The 23,351-nt window shown below is 45.7% G+C and overlaps 1 protein-coding gene and 1 pseudogene across 1 annotated transcript in view; both read right to left on the bottom strand.

Annotated features, from left to right (window-relative positions):
* St6galnac3 (ST6 N-acetylgalactosaminide alpha-2,6-sialyltransferase 3) overlaps nt 1-23,351 on the bottom strand; it is a 450,344-nt gene that overhangs the window by 283,435 nt on the left and 143,558 nt on the right. The window lies entirely within an intron of this gene.
* Nucleotides 8,375-10,445, bottom strand: LOC101996238 (annotated as a pseudogene).

Below are 23,351 nucleotides of genomic sequence, written 5' to 3'. Positions count from 1 at the left end.
GTAACGCACCTGAGTGCACGAGGCACGGGGCCCTGTAAACACAGGTTTCAGAAACAGGATCGAGAAAAAAGAATAAGCTTCCTGGATTGGAGTTTGTGGCACTGAAAACTGAGATTCTTAGATGAGATGAAAATATACAACAATGTGCCACACACCATATAGAAGGAAGGCTGGTTCCAGACGCCACCCTCCGAATGGTTTTCAGTAACACACCTTCCTATACCAAGTGAACCCAAGAGGTGTTTCTCTGATTCCTATTGTGAACTGGGCCCCTTGCACCTTTCCCACCGCATGGCCTGCACTCTGAAAACATAACCCTCCTCCCTGATGCTGCCTAAAGCTGTTCCTCACATCTCCTGGACCTCTCTAACTCATTTCTTCACATGGAGTGCCCTTCTCCCCAAGTGACACCTCTCAGATTGAACCTTACCCTCAACCTCAGGCAAGTCTATATCCTGCCTGCCTCTGAGAGACACCGAGCACCCAGCCAGACCTTCCTCCCTCATCTGAGCTTCTGTAAAACTGACTGCGAGTACCCCTCTCCAGAACCTCTCTACAGCAAACAGGAAGCCATTTCTGTGTACAGATACCACCCCAATGCACAGATGCGATTCCTGTGTAGAGATACCACTCCAATGCACAGATGTGATTCCTGTGTAGAGATACCACCCCAATGCACAGATGTGATTCATGTGTAGAGATACCACCCCAATGCACAGATGTGATTCATGTGTAGAGATACCACTCCAATGCACCGATGTGATTCATGTGTAGAGATACCACTCCAATGCACAGATGCGATTCCTGTGTAGAGATACCACTCCAATGCACAGATGCGATTCCTGTGTACAGATGCTATGCCGGTGCCTTGCACAGACACTGTCCCCATGTACAGATGTCATTCCCATGTATAGACTACAAGTTCCTTGGGGAGACAATCAGTACCTTTTAGCATCCAGGGACTTTTCTCAGAGCCCAACATTTAATGACTCCCCATATGGCTGTCATGTTTAGGGGGAATGGTATTCAATGTAGTTTGCTGTTTTGGACATGTATGTTAAAACATATGTTTGGGGCAAAGGCATCATTTCATTCTCCTTACAGACATGATTTGGCACATTGGATTTCAAAACAAAAGATTATCAAGGCTATAACATCAGAGTCAATAAACTCATCATTTCTGTACCAAATTTCCATAGCAATCCTCACACTGTGATTTACCTCTTGCCATTCTCCAGGCCAGTGTTCTTCAACATGTGTGTCATGACCCCTTTTGCAGGGGTCACATACCAGATACCCTGCATATCAGACATTTACATTACAATTCATAACAGTAGCAAAATTGCAGTTATGAAGTGGCAGCAAAATAACTTTATCATTGGGGTCACCACAGCATGAGGAACTGTGTTAAAGGGCCACAGCATTAAGAAGGCTGAGAACCCCTGCTCTTCACAGTGAAACCTGAAGCCACAAACACAGCAGATCAAAATCCTGATAACCAAAAGAATCCACAGTTCACCAGGGAATTGTGGTAACTGATCCCCAGGCAAAGAGGTTGCTGCTTCCTAGTTTGCTGCCTCCACTTCTCCATCTATATAATGGGATTAATAGACATCTTCTCCCACAAAGGCTGTAGTGACTTAGGATACAATGTTGTCAGCCGTGCTGTGCTTTGCAAAAATGCATGAAGTCAGGAGAGACAGGGTCGGCAGACACTCTTCCTGAGTGTGCCCTGTGGAAGAGCATTCCAACACAAAGGACTGACTTGTAATCCTGCTTCAGTTCCTTAGCTGCCGCCAGCATGTGGCATACTTTAAGGAGAGAAAGCAGGTTCCCCATACCATGCTCAGATCGGCTTTAAGTTTCATGCCTTCATTCACCAAGCGAACGCAATGGCTGTCATGCTACCCCACAGGACCCTCATCGAGCACACTTGCTTTGAAAATATCCATAACGTGAGCTAACAATGGTAGAGGCACTCTTTCTCCGTGACTCCCAGAAAATGCTAAGTGTGCAACGGACCTTCTAAACACATGAGCACCTTGAACCTTCCAGAAACAATTGCTCCAGAATAATTACTGGTTTGGAGTGTGAAGGAACACGCCTCAGTTCACTGCGAGCGTGGCTCTGTTCATGATGGGAAGTACACACCACTCCGCACTTCTCTGACATCGACAGAGGAAAAGCATCTTGTGGAGGCTGCAAGGCAGAATCGGCAGCAGCTTCAGCCGCCTTTGTGCTCTGCTTGCACGGGTCACCTCCACAATGCCCGTGGCTGCTATAACTGACTACACGGGCAGATGCACACTGTGGCGACTTGGGCAAAATACAAACTCACTTTGCCTAAGAAACACTTCCCACAGTCACAGACAGGATGTGTGAGCAGAAAGGAGCCTTGAGGTTGGCAGCCTGGTCACAAAAACCCACTATCTACAGCCTCCTCTCCAGCCTTGACCACCAGCGAGGCCAAGGCAACACCAGGTAAATGATTTCTGCTTTCAAAATTATTATTGATTTCCTCCTACAACATCTGTGGCAGGACGTGCAGGACAGAATTCAGAGTGGATTGAAGGACATATGCTTTCGAGTGTGAATTATTTCATTTCTCCGAGTTTCTCAGAGGGCACAGAGTGTATCATTCCGGGGACACTCATAAACCATGTCTGCCACCCATCCACAACTGTCTAAAGACAATAAAGGTGGAAAGGAGCTGGGTGGCTTCCAATTAATTAATCCAGTCGTCCCACTGTCCTGCTGAGCCCGAACTCAAGAACCATGAGTCCTCCCTCCCCCTCAAAAAAAAAAAAACGTTCTTTCTTCCATTCTTTTAAAAAGTTGATTTCGAACAGGAAATGAATGAACTTCAAAATGATCTCAAATGCATCATTCTCTTCCTTCCTCAGGGCAAGAGGTGTGAATGACCAGGATGACCTCCCGAAAAGCAGTTTTGACTTTACACTTCCTAGTCATTTAACTAAAATATGGCCATGAGCTCCGGGCAGCAGGTGCGGTGCATCGACGGAGGTTAAACCATGGTTTCACATCCACTGCAGAGGAATGATACACTTACTGCACCTCCCACTGCACAGTCTGGAAGCTTGGAGGTGCTGTACACTGTAAAGGTTGTCACTAGTACTGGTTTAATAAAACGCTGATTTGCCAGTAGCCAGGCAAGAAGTATAGGCAGGGTGACCAGACTAGGAGAATTCTGGGAAAAGGAAAGGCAGAAAGTCAGTCACCAGCCAGGTGCAGGGTGAGCAAGATGAGAATATTTTACTGGGAAAAGGTACCAAGTCACGTGGCTAAACATAGATAAGAATTATGGGTTAATTTAAGTTGTAAGAGCTAGTTAGTAATAAGTCTGAACAATTGGCCAAACAGTTCATAATTAATATAAGCCTCTGTGTGTTTATTCAGAACTGAATGGCTGCGGGACGGGGTGGGACAGAAACTTACTTCCATCTACATGAAGGCCCCTCTCTTCCCCCTCACACTTTCCTCCACGGCTGGCATAGAGAACAGACACAGAGGCCTGGAGGCTTTGAGATGCAAGTGATCTGAGAGGCAGACACTACCTAGAAGAAGCAGGAAGTGGTCCCCTTCCAGGAGAAATCCCCTAAGATACCTTGCCTGCTCCTGTCTGTCTAGTTGCACGTCTCCATCTGACCTCTGTCTTTCTGTCTCTGCCACTCTGATCTTGTCAGGGTATATGTACAGGACTGCATGTGTCCCTCTACCGTGTGTACGTGTCTTGGTCACCTGCCACCTCTCTGCCACCTTCCTGCCATGACTCTCTCAACACATTGTGGGGTCTCTGTGCCATATTTGAGTTTGTCTGTGCTTTTCTGGTGGCCATTCATTCTGGAAGAATCCCATTAATATTGTATAGGACCTGGGTACCTCTGCCTTCATGAGCCCTTTCTACTACTGAATTAAAACATGTTAAAGCATACTTAGGTTTGGTTTAAAGCAAGAATAACCCAGGCTGATCCCATTATTGTATACTTAGTATTGTAATGATAATTAGCTCATTTATTTCTCCTCATTTAAAAATATTTTAAATTAAATTTTTTTGTCGAACCAAGGCACTGGTCTATTGTGTTTCCCATGTAAATTTCAATCTTAATTTCTCTCTGTCTCTGTCTGTCTCTGTCTCTGTCTCTGTCTCTCTCTCTCTCTGGATTAATGCTTCCTTTCCTGGGCACTCTTTCCTGTCTCACATAGCAGTAGGGCTTGTCTCTTCCTTATACTGAGATGTTAAGGTCTAAGCCTACGGACAGGGCTTCAGGAGAGAAACAAGACAAGTGTGTGCTCTGCGTGTTTTAAATCCAGATGAGCCATAAGGAATTCTCCCTGTGAGCAGGTCTGGTCCATGTGACAACTGACCCAGGATGCAGATGGAAAGCCAGAACAGATTCTCATAAAACTTCCTTTTTCCTGTTTTCTTTCTGTCTTCCTGAAGAGCTTTCTGGGAAAGGTAGCAAAGCTATATGGCCATCTGCTTGCTTATCAACAAACATGCACTAGCTCGCCAACGGGACACGAGTTAACCCACCATCAAGTCTCAGGGGATGGACTGGTGTCTCACAGGTGATAACACTGACGTATCTGCTTGGAAGACAGGCAGAGTGATAACACATGACAGGAGTCAGAAGCTATAAAACATGATCACCTGGAACTATAACCACGCAGAAGCCTCACGTGAACTCCTTAACAATGGCTCTAGTCATCATCCAGACTGGAACCTCAAGAGATGGATTCTAGGTTAGATATTGAGTTCTGTGATTTGTTTCTAGAATAGTCCTAATTAAAAACTCTCTCCCCTCAAGTCCCCAAGCTTTTTCTATCTCCCCAGGAAATAGAATGAAACAAAATTGATTTTCCTCTCTATCAGCAATGCTTGTAAACTGTACAAATCCCAAGAAGACAGTATATCAAATTTATCTTAATGTTGTTAATTGGACCGAAAATTTGTTTCGTATTAACACTTTGAAAAACAAGTAAATTCTACCTGTTCCATAGCTTTCTGATCTATTTCCTTTGGTCCCAGTAGAATAGAAAAAAAAAATGTGTATTGGGGCTTTAAAAAAATGACTTCTTGTTTGGGGAGATTATTTGACAGCTCCTGGCCCCATGCCTTCCTCCTGCGGGTTTTTCTTACAGCCGCGGACCCTTCCTGTTTGCTTTTATTTGCTAACGGATTTCTTTCTCTGATTATTGCTGTTACCTATGTACAAATGCCTTCCAACATCCTTCTGGGCTCAGACAACTGTGGACAGCTCATTTTATCCAAATCCCAGGAAAGAAGAAAGTCATAAACTGAATCATGCTGCCTGCATAGGGAACTGAGTTCCCTGACTTTGCCTTGGTCTCAGTCAGTCACAAAATTCTCATCTTCCAATGAGCAAGGTCACAGAAGGGATGGACAACAAAGAGATTAGCTGCCTGACAGCATATTCGTGAAGGGTCTTGCACAGTCATGGGAAGTCTGTAAGTTATGTACAACCTATGCGATTTCCAAATGTTCAAATACCCCCGTATCTATGAGACACCTACAAGTTTATTTATTGCACAGAAGCAAACACTGATCCACTGTTTCTTTTTCCTTCCTCTTTCCACCCTAGAATCTAGGAGGAAGACACAGAAGCCTTTGGAGAAGTGGAGATTTGTTGTTCTAGGGGAAAGAATCCAGACACTTAAAATCATTACAAGTCATAAGGTTAATCCCCCACACTTAAACTTCGGTGGAAAATGCATAGGGTAAGGCATTACATAGAGAGGGACAGTTACACCAAACAGGCATATCCCCCCCCCCGTATTCCTAAATTCAAGAGTGTGCATTCAGTCATGACCTAGTGCATTTTCCCCAAACTGAAGGGACGAGAGATGCCAGCTGGCTCTGCTCCCATGCTACTGTCAGCAGGTTCTGACCAAGCTGACTGAATGTGGCCCATCAGTTTTAATATACCCTTGAGTGGTCTCCCCGTCACTTCATCAGGCAGGAGGAGATCTTATGGATTCATCTCACTAGTAGTGCACTGAGTCTTGGTATAAAGTAGAAGGAGGAAATGTCATTTATTTAAGAATCAAGTATGTATTACTGGGTATCGCCAGCAAACAGTAAGTGAATGCCTGATAGTTCTCACCTGAGTGTTCTGGAATTCTCAGGTGCTGAGGCCACTCGAAGTCACTAGGGAAAGGGTTGAGGGGACAGGAGAGAGACTAGAGGACTGAAGTATCCAGTTTTACACATTAGCTTCTCCGTAAGACATCGGAACAAGAACGAGGCCAGATTAATTAGCTTAAAAAAACAGGCAACTTCTCTAGACTACAAAACAGAAACTTTTAAGAAGCAGGGATTTGTGCCATTTCAACAATTTTGTTCTGTCATCGGAACACTATTTATAAAGGCAAAAACTGGAAAATAACTAGCAACCAAGATGTTGAGTAGTCTTAGGTGACAGCAAAAACAGTAAGACCAATAAGATGGCTCAGTGAGTTAGAGAGCTCGCCACCACATCTGACTTGAGCTGTGACTTCAGAAGCCAACTGGTGGGAGAAAAGAGCTGCAGCTGATTCCTGGCAGCTGTCGTTGGACCTCCATGGGGCACTGTGGCGTGTGTGCAAAAGCACGCATGCGCGTGCACACACAAACACACACACACACATACAAACACACATATACACATAAGCACACACACACAAGAAATAAATCAAATGCAATAGAAATGATACCTTGATTTTAAATGTTTTGACTTAGAAAATGTTGAAAGAACTAAAAACTGTTGTTTAATAGCCATTTTCATGTCTATGACATTATTTCTGTTACAGGGGCAGGTGGGGGTGCAGACTTGCTGGCGGCCTCTCTTCCCTTTCCTTCAGCTCCTGAGACTCATCACAGACTTGAGAACCCGCTCCTCAAGACAGGACACTGGGAGGGAAAGGGACTGAGCTGGAGCGACCAGAACTTCTTCCATGTGCTGAAGGGGTCTCCTCACCCTGAGCAATTGTGGGTTGTCTTCAGTCACCTAACGCTAGTGGTGTGAAGGCTTTGATTCTGGAAGGGAAAGGACTGACAAAGGAGGTGTCTGCTCGCACCCTTTCTGTTGTCCACAGCCAACTGCTGTGCTAGCCTTTCCTTCCATCCCTATGTGACAACTCCACATCACTGCCCTCAACAGCTGAGCACACACACACACACACACACTCACACTCACATACTCACATATATAGACACACATGTACATACACACTCATATATATACAGACACACTCACACACACAGTTACACACACAGTCACACACTCACTCACATACACACACATACACACACTCATACACACACGCTCACATACACGCTCACATACACTCACATACATACACACATACACACATACATGTTCACACACATACACACTTACACATGTACACACACTCACTCACATACATACACACATAAACACACTCATACATACACACTCACACACACTCACACACACATACACACACACTCACACACTCACACACACACTCACATACATACACACACACTCATACACATACATGTTCACACACATACACACTCATACACACTCACACACACACACACTCACACACACACACTCACACACACACTCACACCCCACTTGACACCCCGTGTCACCTCATTACACATTCCCTTCCTCCCTTTGCTGCCAGTCATGCCTATCGGTGTTCCACAAAGTCAACAAATGCAGTCCACACACACCCGCTTTCCCTCAAAAACGCCTAACTAGACAGCAGACTGTGCAGCCAAGTGAAGCAAAGGCCTCTCCAAGGACCAAATATCTGAAAGCCAGGCCAACACCCAGCTAAAGCCATGGCCATAGCCGGCTTGGTAGAGCTTTCTCTCAGGGCCTGCCCCACGAACAGCACTGTCTGTCGCCCGTGTTTCATTTTCCAACCCCTTTCCTGGGGTTCTTGGCCAATTCCCGTTTGTGTGTTTTCAAACACTGTGTGTGGTCTGCACACAGGAGGAACACAGACAGACGGCTGGATGCATTGGCCACAGCCTGTCCTGCAAGCTGCGGGCATCTCTGGCCAGCGTCACTACAGACCAGCAACCAGAACCGCAAGCTGAGATACATCGTGCAACCTGGAACCAGAAGAGAATAAGTTTTCTGTCATTTACCCTTCACTTCACTACATTAAAATGGAAAATGAACTCATAATTAATTGTGCTTTTGTAGAAGATTGTTTTATCTTACAACCTTGAAGACCAAGAATTTGCAGACTCAAGAGAAAAATATATGTCGACGTCAAGGCAGCATCTGAGAGCAATGATATCATCCATTGAATGAAATGAAGGAAACTCCCTTCATTCTGAATAACCAACTTTTTTCTTTCTAAATGTTTTTATTTGAAACAAGAGCTGCACTAAGCAAGACCTTAGTTTCCCCACTGCAAGGTAAAACAGCACAACATTTGGTAGCATAGCTCCCGTATGTGGACATTATTCAACTCACCGTTTTGGGGTAATTTTATTCAGAAAGTTCTTACACAAAATATTAAAATGTTAGATATAAGAAGTGGTCTTAATTCTCTGTGGGGCAGGCAGTATTTCCTATAAGTGCTGCACGATGAGAGAAGCACAAACATAACCCATTCTTTAAAAAAAAACTAATCCAAAGTAGAATATCCCCCCCCCCGCCCCGCCCCAATCTCCTGGAATAAAAAGTAGCGCTGGGCTCTCCCGCCCAGATTTGGTTTTTATCCTGATGGTTTACGAAGGGTTTCCCAATGATCTGCATCATCAGGGTCTGAACAGAGTCCACTGGCTTTCAGGAGAGGATCCTATCTACTCCTTCCTCCGCTTCTTGCCTTCGTGCTCATGCTCCTTAGGGCGACTGCTATCAGAAGGTCTTTTAGAACCACCATGCTGTTTGGCTTCTTCCAAAAATTTGTCCAAACCAAAAGGATCTTCCTCAAACTGAACTGGTCCCTCTCGGTTTCTCTGTCTACGGTCTGAACCAGAAAACTCCTTATCAGGAACAAATCTGTTTGTCTTTATCCTGGTTTCTAGGTCATCACCATACATATCCTTGTCCAGATTTTTACTAGGCCTGTAGATGCTTTGAGCCATATCTTTACCACCTCTCCAGGCCTGATCATAAACATTATAAATTTCATCTTCTCCACCTGCCAATCCACTGTCCATACCCTTGGTTTGGTTGAAGAGCCTCTGGTCATACTGAACTTCATTGGAAGTTCGAGGATTGGGCACACCAAGAGCAATGACTTCACTGATATCTCGATTTTCATTTCTCTGTAGTTTTGACCTCTTATCAGGGGCTGCCCTGGAAAGGTTCCGGTCATGCTGTCTCTCTTTTCGCCTGTCATGAAGGATTTCATCCCTTTCGCGTGCTTCTCCATCCTCTTTTTCCACGTGGGTTTTGATCCCAGCTCTCCTCCCTCTGGCTTTCTGGGCCATTTCTCTAAGTTTCTCTTCATGCTTCTCCTTTTCTTTCTGGGCCATTTTTCTCTCCACTTGGGCTCGCATTTCCACAGCTTCACGAGCCTTCCGATCAGCAATGTATAGAGCTTCAGCCAGTTTGGCAAAATTTTCGTTTATGTGCACGGTCTGAAGTCCTCTTCCATCAGCAGCCAGCCGCTTCTCCAGAGGAATTGTGTAACCCTTTGCGTTCTTCCAGTTGGAAATACACGGGGAATCTTCCACTCCTGCTGTTCCTTTACCGTCATCTTCCGACTAGGAGAATGCATCACGGGTGCAGGAGGAGACGGTGGTCCCCGAGGAATTTTCTTATTAATCTTGAATCTTGGTGGCTCCATTGGATCTTTCTGCATTTCTACCATCCGAATAACTCTCTGTTTAGCTCCAGAGTTGAATGCTACACCTTGTTGAGATGGTGTATAGCGGATATACTGAGCAGGAGCCAACTTGTCAGCTGCACGAACTGGCATGGCTGCAGCAACCTTCTGCGATATGGACTGCTCCAGGGCTACTCTCGTCTTCTCTGTTATCTCCTTAATAGCTTCTTCATCAGGCCTTTGCAGGTCTGGGTCATCTGCATTCATAACCTCCTTTGGAACCAGGTCAGCGTATTTGCTGTAAATACCTTGTCTTTGGACTGCCCCTGTCGAGAGATAGCATCGTATTTGATTCTCCCTTCAGGATCCACCTGTATGGCCCGTGCATTCGACATTTTTTTCTTTCGCCCCATATCCAGGGGATACTGGGCCACATGGATTTCTGGGAAAGCACCTCCATCTCCAAAATCCTCTAACAAGCGCGGAATCCAGCCTTTCCGGTACCCGTACGGGGGAGGCTCCCTTCGTGAAGAAACCAAAGAGGTCTGCCGCAATCTTGAAGATCTTGCTCTTCCTTCAGCTTCAAGTTGGTCCTGAGATAGCTGAGTGGGCACAGGTAAAAAGCTGGTGAGCGCCATCTTCTTCCGCTTCTTCCCTGAATAACCAACTTTTAAGGCATTAGTTAGCAGTGCCCTCCCACTGACTCACATGGCTTTAAGCATGGTAGAAAACCATTTCTGCTTCAGGTCTCTCTGCAGAGCAGAGTAAGAGCAGGAAATTCTCAAAGGTCTATTTGGTACTAGCGCATCAACGTTATGAAGTGCTTAGATGGGTGCCTGATACAAGGTCAGCATTAAATAAACGCTCAGTTGATAAATACCTGCAGACATGTCATTAGTGATGGGAGTCCCCTCACCCACCTCTGTGATCGATCAACGTGCAAACAGGTGTCCCTGAACCCATGTGACAGAAACACGAGGCTCACACAGAATCAAGTGACCGGCGACAGAGGCAGAGGCAAGCATGAGCTTTCACGCCACACCATGCCCATAACATTAGTGACAACAGAAGCGCTGCAGCCAGCCCCTGCCATGCTCACGGGCAACCTACACAGTGCTCTATCTGTGATCATCACAACAGGCTGTAACCAAAGGCCGTGGGCCTCACCCTGGACCACAGCAGGGACAGATTTAGCTCTCTAAATGGTGAAGTAGGTGCTTGTTTATTCTAAGAAAGAAAACCTGAAATCGCTGTGCAAGGAACATAACCTATTGATCCGAACCGGAGAGGAGATAGTGGCTCCGTGGTGAAAATGGAGACAGGGGAGGGTGGCTGTCTCCAGGATTCCTCCGCTGCATTAGGAATAGATTCTCCATTAATGACATAATATAAAGAGTCTAAAACTGTTTCCTTCCAATCTACGAGTGTGTGCAAATACGCATGCGTATACATATGCAAATATGCACATGCATACTATACGCATGCAAATACATATGTGTACGTGCATATGCAAATATGCACATGTATGTGCATATGCAAATATGCGTGTGTACATGTGCAGATGCATATGTGTGGGCACATGCAAATATGCATGTGTATGCATATGCAAATATGTACATGTATACATATGCCAATACGTATATCTATACATATGCAAATATGCACATGTATACATGTGTGATTATATGTGTGTGTGCATATACAAATACAACTATGTGTGTGCATGCATATGCAAATAGCATTGTATACGTATGCAAATAAATGGGTGTGCCCTTGTCACAATACCTGTGTGGAGTACCGAGGATGCCTTCCTGAGTATGTTCTCTTCTTTCACCCTGTGGGTCATGGAAAATGAATTCAGATAATCAAGACTGACGGTGAGAGCCTGTATGTGGGAGCCATCTCACCGACCTGCTTTCAACTCCCAACCTAGAAGGCCACTGATGTGCACTATAGTGATGGGGGAGATGGAAGAGAGGAACGAGGGAAGGGATGAGGGAGAAGACAAAGCGGGCCTTGGATGGCCACCAGCAGACGGCACTCTGGACACCATGACTCTGACCTCAGCTAGCACGTTGGGCTCACTTCGTCACAGCCACTGCTCCGACAAGTCTTTAAGAACGCCAGTCATCCCTGTCCCTAAAGACTTCCACTGCCACCCCATGCTCCACAGACCTGTTGGGAAGCGCATGTGGAGTAAGAGCAGGAGAGCCTTCCAGCAGGCTCCACCCTGGAGGATCACAGACCATGAACAGCTCGCAGCCGTTCTCTCACTGAGGAACACTGGGCTGGGGCTTCCAGGCCGCACTCAGCACAGAATCTCACAGAGGAGACCATTCCCAGCCACGAGCTTCCAAGTGTGCTGTCACCAGGGCTCTCCATCACTGCCTGCTTAAGGAAACATTAAACGGATCCACACAGGCGGCTGCCTGACATTCCCATTCCCTGTGGAGCTGTGTGAGCCAGCTGAAACCTTGTGTGCCCCTGGTATGCAAAATCCCCTCCCTGGAGACCAGATGTCCTCCTCAGGCAGCAGCCCTGACAAGAGGGGATGGGTAGAGTAGTTATCCGACCTCTGCTGGCTGTAGAGGGGGAGGACACATGTACCAGTGTCCAGGACACAATGTCCTCCATCGCTGTATCCCAGCCTTCAAAACTGCCAAACACTTACTTGAGGCAAGGTCAGCATGAGGGGCAGACCCCCAACTGCAGTGACATACGGCTGTTTCTAAACCCTGGTTCACCATATGCATCGGCATTGTGACTTTGAGTACATGGTTTGGTTTTACTGACCCTTGGTTTCCTTTTGTTAAAGCAGGAAAAATAAGTCAGGTAGTGGTGGCAGATGCCTTTAATCCCAGTACTGAGGAGACAGAGGCAGATGGATCTCTGAATTTGAGGTCAGACTAGTTCTCAGAGTTCAGTACCAGGACAGTCAGGGCCACACAGTGAAACTCTGTCTTGAAAAACAGAAGCAAAACAAGCAGCTAACTCCAAAGACTGTCCATCAGCCTGATGCAGGCATATTATTAAAACCACTTAAATTAAATTGAACAATTTAAGATTGCATTGGCCTTTTATTTTTCTCTTTCTGTTTCAAACGGGTATATAAAGTCTATTGTTCTTTGTCTCTGGGATTCCATCTCCTCAGAAAGTAAAAGGAAGCAGATAGCAAAGGTTCTTGATCATGGAAACACTAGTGTCCACTCTAAATGAATGCCAGACAGGAACTAAGCTAGTGTTAAAAAATCTCATCTATTATAACAACATTAAAGGTCCAAGTGAGGAGACATTGACACACACAGATAAAAAGTCTCAATACCATCATGTTATGACGATATCAGTTCTTCCACAAATCTATAAATTTAATGTAACACCATGAAGTCTTAGAATTTTTCAAGCCAGTTATACGAAGTCATGTATAAGAGCCAAGAGTCGAAAAGGACCAATATGTTCTTGAAGACCAATGATGGCCAAGCTTTGTGCAAGCCCATGGGAGGCCTGTTCCGGTCTGAATGGAGGTGGAGGAGGAGTGGATAGGGAGGGGGTAGATGGAAATGGGGAGGGGACAGGAGTGCTTGCAGGAAGACTTCAGTTAGACGCCTAGGAACCACTTTTAAAAGTCGGCTGTATTGCAACGCCAGGGCTGGGAAGGTGGGACCCTGCACATCACTAAGGTTTACAGTCCAGCGGCCTTGTTGACTCATGGCATCAAATGAGAGACATAAAAACTGAGGTGAATGACACCCAGAGAAAGAAACAGCCCCTGTTGAGCTCTGGCTTCCATAGGTATGCACAGGTATGCACACACATCTGCATACAAACACAGACACGCCCACAGCACGGTTTTGAGCTCCTGCAAATCTGCACAAATAGATGCAAGATTCCAATCGGCAGCACAGAAAGAGCCTCTACCAAAGAATTTTCCAAACTTGGTCACCTCTATGGAGAAAGCTTTCCTGAACACATAGGCTAAGCAACAACCTGCCACACCCTGTTCTTCTGATTCAGATTGCATCTTAGTATACTGAAGCTATGCAATGAATCTTTCCCTGGGTGCCTCTGAACAAGGAACATTCTAGAAAACAACACCTGCCACAAGCTGAGACATGAGGACTGCCCTAGACAAGTGAAAAAGCAGTCTCCATGCAGGGTTCTCGATCCTGAGAGAGGCCACCACCCCATCCCCTACTCCACACTATAGAGATACAGGCTCTACTGCTGTGGCCTCAGAGAGGGAGCGTTTCCGTGAGGTAATGGCCTTCTGCCATGTCTTTGCCACCCCAAGATAAAGTCTGACATTCCCTGGATTCAAGTGCTTCTGTTATCACAGTAGCAAACAGTGGGTGAACTGCTTTACAGAAACTCCAATCACAGGAGTTTGCCAGACAATGCTTCCAAAGTGCCCTGGAAGAGGGGCCTCCCCACCTAGCATCCCTTTAAAACACCTGTGTTTGCATTAACTGTTTCCTCCGAAGATTGGAAATCAGCTGGAGAGGGCTGGGGCTCGCTTTTTTCAAAATAATGTCAGAATACTATGAAAAGGAAATAAGTTCACACGAGAGACGGGCTGGCATTCTCCGACTGATTGAAGAGCCTTGGGCTGCAGACATGGCACACTCTCATGGCCCACTCAAGCCTGCGAATTGCTGACGTGTGGATTCCTGATGGGGAATGATGAGACCTGGGAGACACGGCTGAGCAGAGGTGATGCTGACGCAGGGCAAACTGAACCACAGAGTGCCTGGAGACTGGGGGAGTTTCGGGGTAACCCAGGGAAGACCGCCCGGCTGCTCGGGCCGCCTCACTGAGATTTCACAGGGAAGCATTCAAGTCCTCGGCACGGAAATCTATCTGTAAGTGGGTAAATTGGAAATTTTTAGTTTTAAAATTTCAAGATAAATTAAAATAAATTCAGAGTTTAATATTAGGATATGAAACTTGTTAACACACATACACACATGTGCACACTCACACATGCATGCACACACAGATCATACTTGTACACATATATGGATGTAATCTATTTGTTTGAAGGTTTCCATTACTCAGAGATAACAGCTGAGCCATTTTCAATGAACAGTTGGCTTCATTTTCCAGTAATCAGACAATATTAAAATATGGGCTATGCCCACTTTGCATGTTGGGATTTAGAACTGGCCTTTTGCCTACTTTTAACTTTTATGCACACTGCAAGATTTCTGTGATAAATTGGGCTCGCACCTCTGGGCCATATAACAGACTGCCACTGCACAAATCAGAGAGGGAATAGCCAGAGGCTTGGCAACAAGCTTCCAAAATGTCTACAGGACAAGGATGGCAAGGGTTACGTGCAGATGACTGGGGACAAACCACTGGGCACATCATCCCAATGAAGTACAACGAAATTTGCCGACACGCAATAAGATTGGATATTTAGACCATTTCCATCCTTCTCCAAGATGTAGGTTTTGCTCAGACCTTAACATATCATGTTTCAGATTGCCCCCATATTTAATAAATACCTTAATATCAATATCCCCAGGCTCCTAAGCATGTCTCATATTGTCTTTCACATCAATATGGCATCTGAAGTTTGTCCCAGGAGTTCATAAAAACATGATGATCTTGCTAGCTGTAAGTACTAAAAATATATTTAACCTTGACTATTTCTTCTGTTTTGTTTCTCATGGAGTTGGGGATCTACTACTGAACTACACTCCCAAGACGTTAACTTTCATTAATCTGACAATAAAAAGAAGCCATCAATTCTGTTTGATTTTTGTTTCCTTTTATTACTAGGATGGTTTCACCTTTCCTGGCACATTGTTGCTATATTTGTATTTATGGTTTGAGGTTTTATTTCTCTCAACTCCATATTGATACTTTGGGAGATTGGTTCCATATGTATTATGTACACGTACACATTACATGTCTACTGCATATATATGTATTCTCTATATGTGTTACACACATGTTACATACATGTGCACACATGTCATTAAGGTCACTAAGCTTTTGCCCAATATTTATTAAAAATACTGTTATGACACATGAGTTAATTTTGCATATAGCAAATGTTACCTGAAAATTTCCCTATTTATTCTTTGCTTTAAACTTTCAAAGTTCTTCCCTGCTCTGAGATCAAATAAATATTCACTAAATTTCCTTAGAGCCTTTTTTATGACTATTTCCAGTGAAATTCTAATCCGCGTAGACTTTTATTTTTGTCAGTGATATGAGCTAGAAATAAAGCTTGATGTTTCCCCAGATAGCTAATTTTCTCAACGTTCTTTTTTCTGGCACTTTCTTGGTTATCTAATATATTAGATTATTCCATAGACCAGGTTCTATTTCTTTATGAGGAGAAGAGAATGCTGTCTTTGAGTTTAGAAGCACAGTGAAAGTCTCGTCATGGAAGGGACCACAAAGAGAAGGCTGTGGACAGTTCTAAGTGCTCCTCTTCCCCTCAGACACACCATCGTCATCTTCGTGGAGGACTGACCCAACCACCCAAGGGCATAAAGCAAAATATCAGCCCTGTATGTGTCTCCGTGAGTCTTCCTTACACTGCAGTGATACGGCAGACTAGTAAGGAGGCTCCGCTCTGCTCCCCCACCCTCCCTTAGTTCACTATTCTCCAGGGCAGAGCCAGCAAGCCAGCCAACTCCTGAGAGCGAGCGGTCTGCAGAGCGCGTGGAACAGCTGAGGCTCAGATCTGACAGAGATGAAGAGCAACAGAATGGACGCCTGCACTGCCCTAGTGTTGGTGTGGGGAGAACCTTCCACTTGCTGGTATTCAGTGACGTTAAGGCAGGACAGTTATTCGTGGTTCAAGTGCAGACAGGGAAAGAACACTCGTTACAATCGAGGATGCCTGACGCCCTCATCCTGCTGACTTGAAAGACCCTGGAGAAGTCAGTGAGCTTCATGGTGGGTTCTTGAGGCTCTCGTGTTTAAAACCAATAAGACTTGACCATTTAAGGATGTGGTTTGGAGGTTCTCAAACCAACTGTGGAGGCATAGTCACTTTGGCTGAAGTTGTACTTTAATTTTTCAATGGAACAGGGCCTTGTGCACCATCCCTTACTGTAGTCATAAGTTAGTCTCTGGGCATCAGAGCGAGTCAAGTGACTTCCACGTCCCCCTCAACTTAAATGCTGTATCTAACATCTAACGGGAACTACATTACCACTGCTTTCAAAATTTACCCCAGGGGCTGGAGAGATGGCTCAGAGGTTAAGAGCATTGCCTGCTCTTCCAAAGGTCCTGAGTTCAATTCCCAGCAACCACATGGTGGCTCACAACCATCTGTTAATGGGGTCTGGTGCCCTCTTCTGGCCTGCAGGCATACACACACAGACAGAATATTGTATACATAATAAATAAATAAATATTTAAAAAAAATTTACCCCAAATTGCCACACCCACCGCTTCCACCCTGCTCCAAATGCCCCGAGGCCTCCTGCAGTGGGATTTTTAGTGGATCACTGGTCTTCTACCCTGCCATCCTGCAGCCTTTCCCAGTAGACACAACAGAAAGGTGTTTTTATTTTATTTTATTTTTTTTTTTTTTGGTTTTTCTAGACAGGGTTTCTCTGTGGCTTTGGAGCCTGTCCTGGAAGAGAGGTGTTTTTAAAGTCACACATAAAGCTGTCACACCATGTCTCTTCAGAGATACTTGCTCTGACCTCCCATTTTAAACTGCGGTACGCTTCCCCCCCCCCCCGCCACACACACACACAGTTCCATTTCCACATAGAACTGTCCTATTCACACACGTGGGGGCACATTCTGTTGCCTCATTTTGTTGAGTTCTGGTTGGAGGGAAAAGTGTAAGATCTCACAGGATAGGCCTTTCTGTCAAGTTCCTTTGTTACAAAGGCTTAGAATCCAGCCTGACCGAATATACATCCAATTAAAAACAAATAAACAAACAAAAAAAAAACCAGGAAGAACTATGAATTCATGAATCACTGGTATCTCTGTCTACAGTAACTTCTTTTCTGGTTCTCAGAACTTAAATCACTGAAACATGTGACATTTCAAAGGGACATGGGACATTCTTCTACAAGCCTCTGACTTCAGCACACCTGTGCACACCCTCCCAGAGGCTGCAGAAACCCAAGAGGAGTAGAGAAGATGTGTGTGATAGCAGAGAGGCAGCCTACAGACATGCTGTCCAGCAGGAGAGAGGCTCTCTTCCTCCAACTACCCAGGAAGACACAGGAGGGTCAATCTCTAGCACAAATGCAGTAGCCAGGACCCAAATGCAAACTCAGCAGCAGTCTCAAAAAGCAAGTCAGAGACCATGATCCAGGCTGTGCTCTGTAAGTCCTTCACCCATGAAGCCATTCGTGAGCCTATTTTTGCTAAATCCAGCCCCTCTAGCAAGTTCCTTCATTTCTCAAGATTAATACAGTTGCTCTCAAAGAGAAGAACAGGTCAAACTACGCAAACCCAGAACTGCTCACAGCAGCTTTTGAATGAATCCCTTTCAAGAGTGAACATGTGCACTGTGCCAAGTCTCACTGAGACTGGACATTCTCAGCTCTGTCATCTTTATTCCCCACCCCATATACCCGACTCCCAACCTGATATCAACCTAGAGGTGGCCCAATTCGTAAAATAAAGGGATGGAGAGAGATAGGAAGACCCAGTATAAGGTTTTTAGTTTGCATTTTGTTTAATAAACATACCCAATGGCAGGATTTAACACACAGGAAACAGGTACATAATCTCAGAACAAATTAATTTTAATTTCACAAAATTCTTTGTTCTTTGTATGTCAGAGATATTTACTCAGGAGCAATTCCTCAAGGAGTATTGATGGTAAAGTCCCTCAAACGTTGCGGCTAGAAGGATCCAGTCTCGGTGTGAGGCTTCTTGGAGAGCACAGATTTCAGTCTAGGGGGACAGAAAGGGACAGCATACTCCCTGAGTGTCAGGCGCAAGCATTCTGGTCTGTCCCCAAGGGTCTGGGATGGAAGGAGACTCACTAGCCAGACCTTCTAGACTCTGTTCTAGACACACTCCAGGATTCTAGAGAGTCTGCACCATAGTTGGGCCCCCATAGGGCATCTTTAGAGAAGGAGGCAGTGGGGTTTTTGACTTGCAGAACCCTTTCATAGCTTCTGCTGATCACAAGTGGCCCCTGGCAAGTGACAGTGTATGGAGCCACGTAGGACAGCTACTCGGTGAGTGGGTGGTTGTCACACAAAGCCTGAAAGCAGGAGGTGGTAGTACCGCCATAAAGGCCGGATATGACGCCAGGGTCAGCCAGGGGGTGGGGTGAGGAGCACCAGGAAGAACGCGGTGCTGGTTAGTAATGTGCTGGCCTTACAAACACGACTAACGGAGTCCCAAGTCCCATCCCAGAGACCAGGAGGTGGAAGACTGGAAAGGATAATGCCATGGTGTCAAAACAAAAGGTGAAGGGACAGGAACTATGTTATTCCATCCGGTAACACCAGAATGTGTAGCCAATCTAGTTTGCTTCCTGTGGTGACTTTTCCCTTTTCTGTGACAGATGCAGCTTGAGGAGGGGGCTTGTTTGGGCTTGTGGTTTCGGAGGAGAAGCCATATGGTGGAAGGCGGGGCAGAGTCTGTAGAGGTCGAAGCAGGCCTGAGACTGGGATTCAGGGAATATGGGGTTTCTCATCTCCGTTTCTCCGCTTTCGCCCACGGGACAACGCCGCCCACATTAGGGGTGGCTCTTCCCACTCGAAAACCTCCACAGACAGGATCAGGGGCGTCACAAGATCAAGATGAAATGAAGATTAATCATCACATTTCCAAAATTATTTATCTTAGCTGCCTTTCAAATACCATGGGAACACTGAGCTAGTTAAAAGCCGAAGGCTGGAGAGCCGCGCCCAGGGACCTCGGCACTGAGACTCTGCCATCCAATCTCTCTTTTTCTCTTCAAGTCAAGATCACTCACACATGGTTGGCTCCAGACTCCAGTTGTTTCTTGAGGTTAGTAAGGAAAGGCAGGCTACTAGCCAGGTTCAGAAGGGGAAGAGTCCCTCACATTGTGACATCTGTCCCCGGCATGCAGCAGCCCAGGGCAGGAATGGCTTTCCCTGCATCAAGTGTCAAATTCTAGCCGGCACTCAAACAATGCCGCCTTTATTTCTACACGTCTCTGCGGAGGACTGGGCGAAATTAATGGCCAAATCCATTTGGCAAAACAAAACAAATCTTGAATTAACAAACAGCCCTGCTGCCACTCCATGGTTTATAGAAGGAAAAAAAGGACAGAGTTTGTGCATTCGCTCAGTTCAATAGCGCATGGGTATCAAAATGAGGAACGCAGGGGTCTTCACATCAATAACGGAATTTTAAGCAGCCGTGGGGGCAGGACTACAATTTTATCTCCTACATAAATGGAGATCTGCGAGTTCTGTGGGGAATAGACTCTTTCCAGACGAATCAATTAAAGAATTATAAAGCATTTTGGTTGCTGAGTCGGTGGACACAAGAACATCTCATCCTCCATGCTCTCTGGACCACAGAAGGTAGACAGTGAATCTTTTTTCATGAGCTATTGACTTCATCTTCATCTCAAAAGCAGCCTCGGCCATTACGGAGTCAGCTGGTGTTCCTGTGAGGACTCCTGTCTGGGGAGGACGTACACAAGATTGGCTGCCTTTGATTCGCAAAGAGCTATCTTAAGTCTGGAGTCTTGGCTGCCAAGATTCACCTCATTTGCATCTTGCACAGGCAGCAAAGCCATTTCTTAGCGTCTGATCATTAGCCATTTTAGAGAGGTGACAATTAAGACAGCAGTCACTACAGGTGTGAGCCACAGAGCCTGCCCAGTTTATAAGGGAAAGAAGGAGACATACATCAAATGGAAAGATCATGAAAATCAGGGTCTTCAACCTCCAGCCAATTTTTCTTTCAAAAATGAGACATCTATGTCACACCTTCTCCTCCTCAAGAGTCAGGAGTCTTTTTGGAAAGGGGGACAGAAAAAGTGTAAGAGCCAAGCGGTGGATGGCCACTAGGCTACAGTGTCTGGCGACAAAGCAGGGATGCTCCTGTTGAAGGTACAGTGTGTGCTGGGATACAGAGCCTGGGGATCCCTCCAAAACAAGTCATTGTTGGTTCTCCACCTTCTTTCCTGTTCTGTTCATCACTGTGTAGCCCACAGCTAAGAAACAGTTGGCCAAAGGGAAGGTACCCAAAGATGCTCCAGGATGGGTAAATGGTTCCTGTGATGCCCACTTCCCACAGCCACCTATGTGCACCTGATACAGTGATACTGACATTCTACCAAGTCTCCTACAATATATACAGAATCCACATGGGCCTGAAGAACTCTGGAGACCCATGATCTGAGAACCCAAAGCACAAGAGTTCCAGCTGCCATCCTCAGCCTGACACACTAAAGACGGCACAGGGCTCACCAAAATCAAGGACAGGGTGAGGGATGAACCTAAGAATCAGTTCCCAGGGGACAGCAGGGCAGGTGACATCCATACAGATACAATAGAGGACACCAACACACACACTGAAAAATACTGTTTTAGCTCTGGGTTTGAGATTTGTATACACTCTCGTTTAATCCTTAAAATGACTCAAGAGGCAAAAGTCACCTCTTTATTTTATGAGCAAAGAAACCAACAGAACCAAGGCCACACAGCCCATCAGAGGCATGGCCGAATTCTACTTTCAAACTGGAGAGCGTCAGCAAATGCTGCCTAGAGAACTCAACAGCATATACGTGTCTCATTTTTAAACTTATTTTACTTTAATCTTAAAGTATACATTGTGATGAGGAGTTCAGGGGAGCCCTGCTTCCAATTGGTGGTCACTGTTGTTCTAGCAGCCTATCAGCATGAGGATGGGTAGGGAAGCAACCAATCAGCATGAGGAGAGGTAGTAGGGAAATTGGAAGGATGGAGTTAGTGCAAGCCATATTTAGGCACTAAAGTAAAGCATTTACTGAGTTTTGCAGACTAATTTTGGAATGGTTACATGTGCTGAGCGCATTACGTGCTTCAGGCATAACAGTCTGCCAGTAATGCCATCACGCATCCCATGTGATTACTGCCAGAGGGAATCCCAAGGGTTAAAACAGCCAGAGTCATTCTCAAAATATGGAACTTGCCCCTCACCGATGCCACAAAACCCACCCACCCCAACACGAAATGAGTTGATGGAGCTGTCTTGTCAGTGTGTGCTGCAGTTACTCTGTTGACATGGCCTTCCACCCCTCCATGGCATTGTCAAATATCTCCGCGGTAAGTAATTCTGGAGTCAGGTGGCCCTGAGTCTGATGGTTGGGTTTGTGAATGGGGTCTTGATGTTCCTTAAAGAGTTCATTGTTTTGGGGGGCATTTCAGACACTAGAGAGATGGAGGCTGTTTCTGAAACCCTTCACGTAGGGGTCTAAGTGAAGGAAGACAGTTCCCTCCTAGCGTGTGGGGGTGGGGTGGAGGAGGCATCAACTAGTGAGCTTCAGGCAGCAGTCATGGGGTAGACCCTATCACAATCAGGTGAACGCATAAGGCCAGCACGGAAGGCTGCCCCATCTTGCGATAATCACCTTCCACAACACCTACGGCTCCTGCATCAGAGGAGCTTGGCGAACTGTTATATCAATAAACACAAAATGGGCCGCAAGAGCACAGGCTCCAATGATGGACAAGGGTCTTGTCTGTAACCAGGTTTTGGTTTGGAGTCTAGGAGCACCTGGGATGTGTCCCCACCTCCTACCAAGCCCCTCCCCTGGAAGCCACGCATCTACCATCTCAAAGGATGGGTTGGTAAGTGATTCTTGCAAGGTATTTGAGCAACTCACAGAAAGAGACATTTGAAGCACAAATTATTATTTTTATAGGTATCACAAGAGCGGGAAGCAGTTACTACAATTACTATTCAGCGAAGAATCTGAAGAGCGCACAGCAGACGTGTTTCCATGGGTCTCAAAGCTTTAAACTAATAACAGCTGTACGGTTCCTGAAGATAATGCGATGGCTATAATACAGAGAGATGGATAGGTTCATTACAGCAAATGAAGCCAGAGCAGTAGCTGGAGAGGCTGAAACCATTACTATCACGGAGATGTTGCTGCTGAGAGCTAGCCCCACCTCCTTCCTGACACCTCCCTGGCTTGCTCTAAGTAACCGGATCTCAGAGTGCTACAGACTTGCTAAGATGTTTCCCCATCTGTAAATTGAGGGAAGCCCCACTAATCTCTGCAGCCCTTTCCAGCCTAAGGAGTGGACAGTGGCCTTTGCAGTTTGAACAAAAACACCAGTGAGTTTCATACCCAACCCACGCAGCCCTCTGTTAGCTCTGGGCTTCAGCCACCCCGTGGCAGTCACTACACTGATGTGATGTCACCAGTGTCTTGGTGGCTGTTTTTGCTCAGAGCTCTTGCTATCAGCATACCACACACGGCTCATTCCAAGACCACATCCACAGATAAAGGATGTTGGGGAAGAAAAGTACTGCCCACATCTGATGTGGGAATGATTTCTTATTAATAAAGAAACTGCCTAGGCCCATTTCATAGGCCAACCCTTAGGTAGGCGGAGAAAACAGAACAGGAT

Source organism: Microtus ochrogaster, chromosome 21 (assembly GCF_000317375.1).
Source record: "Microtus ochrogaster isolate Prairie Vole_2 chromosome 21, MicOch1.0, whole genome shotgun sequence".
In the NCBI taxonomy this organism is placed as follows: domain Eukaryota; kingdom Metazoa; phylum Chordata; class Mammalia; order Rodentia; family Cricetidae; genus Microtus; species Microtus ochrogaster.
The sequence above is the reverse complement of the archived record's forward strand: the minus strand, read 5'-3'. Positions and strand labels throughout refer to the sequence as shown.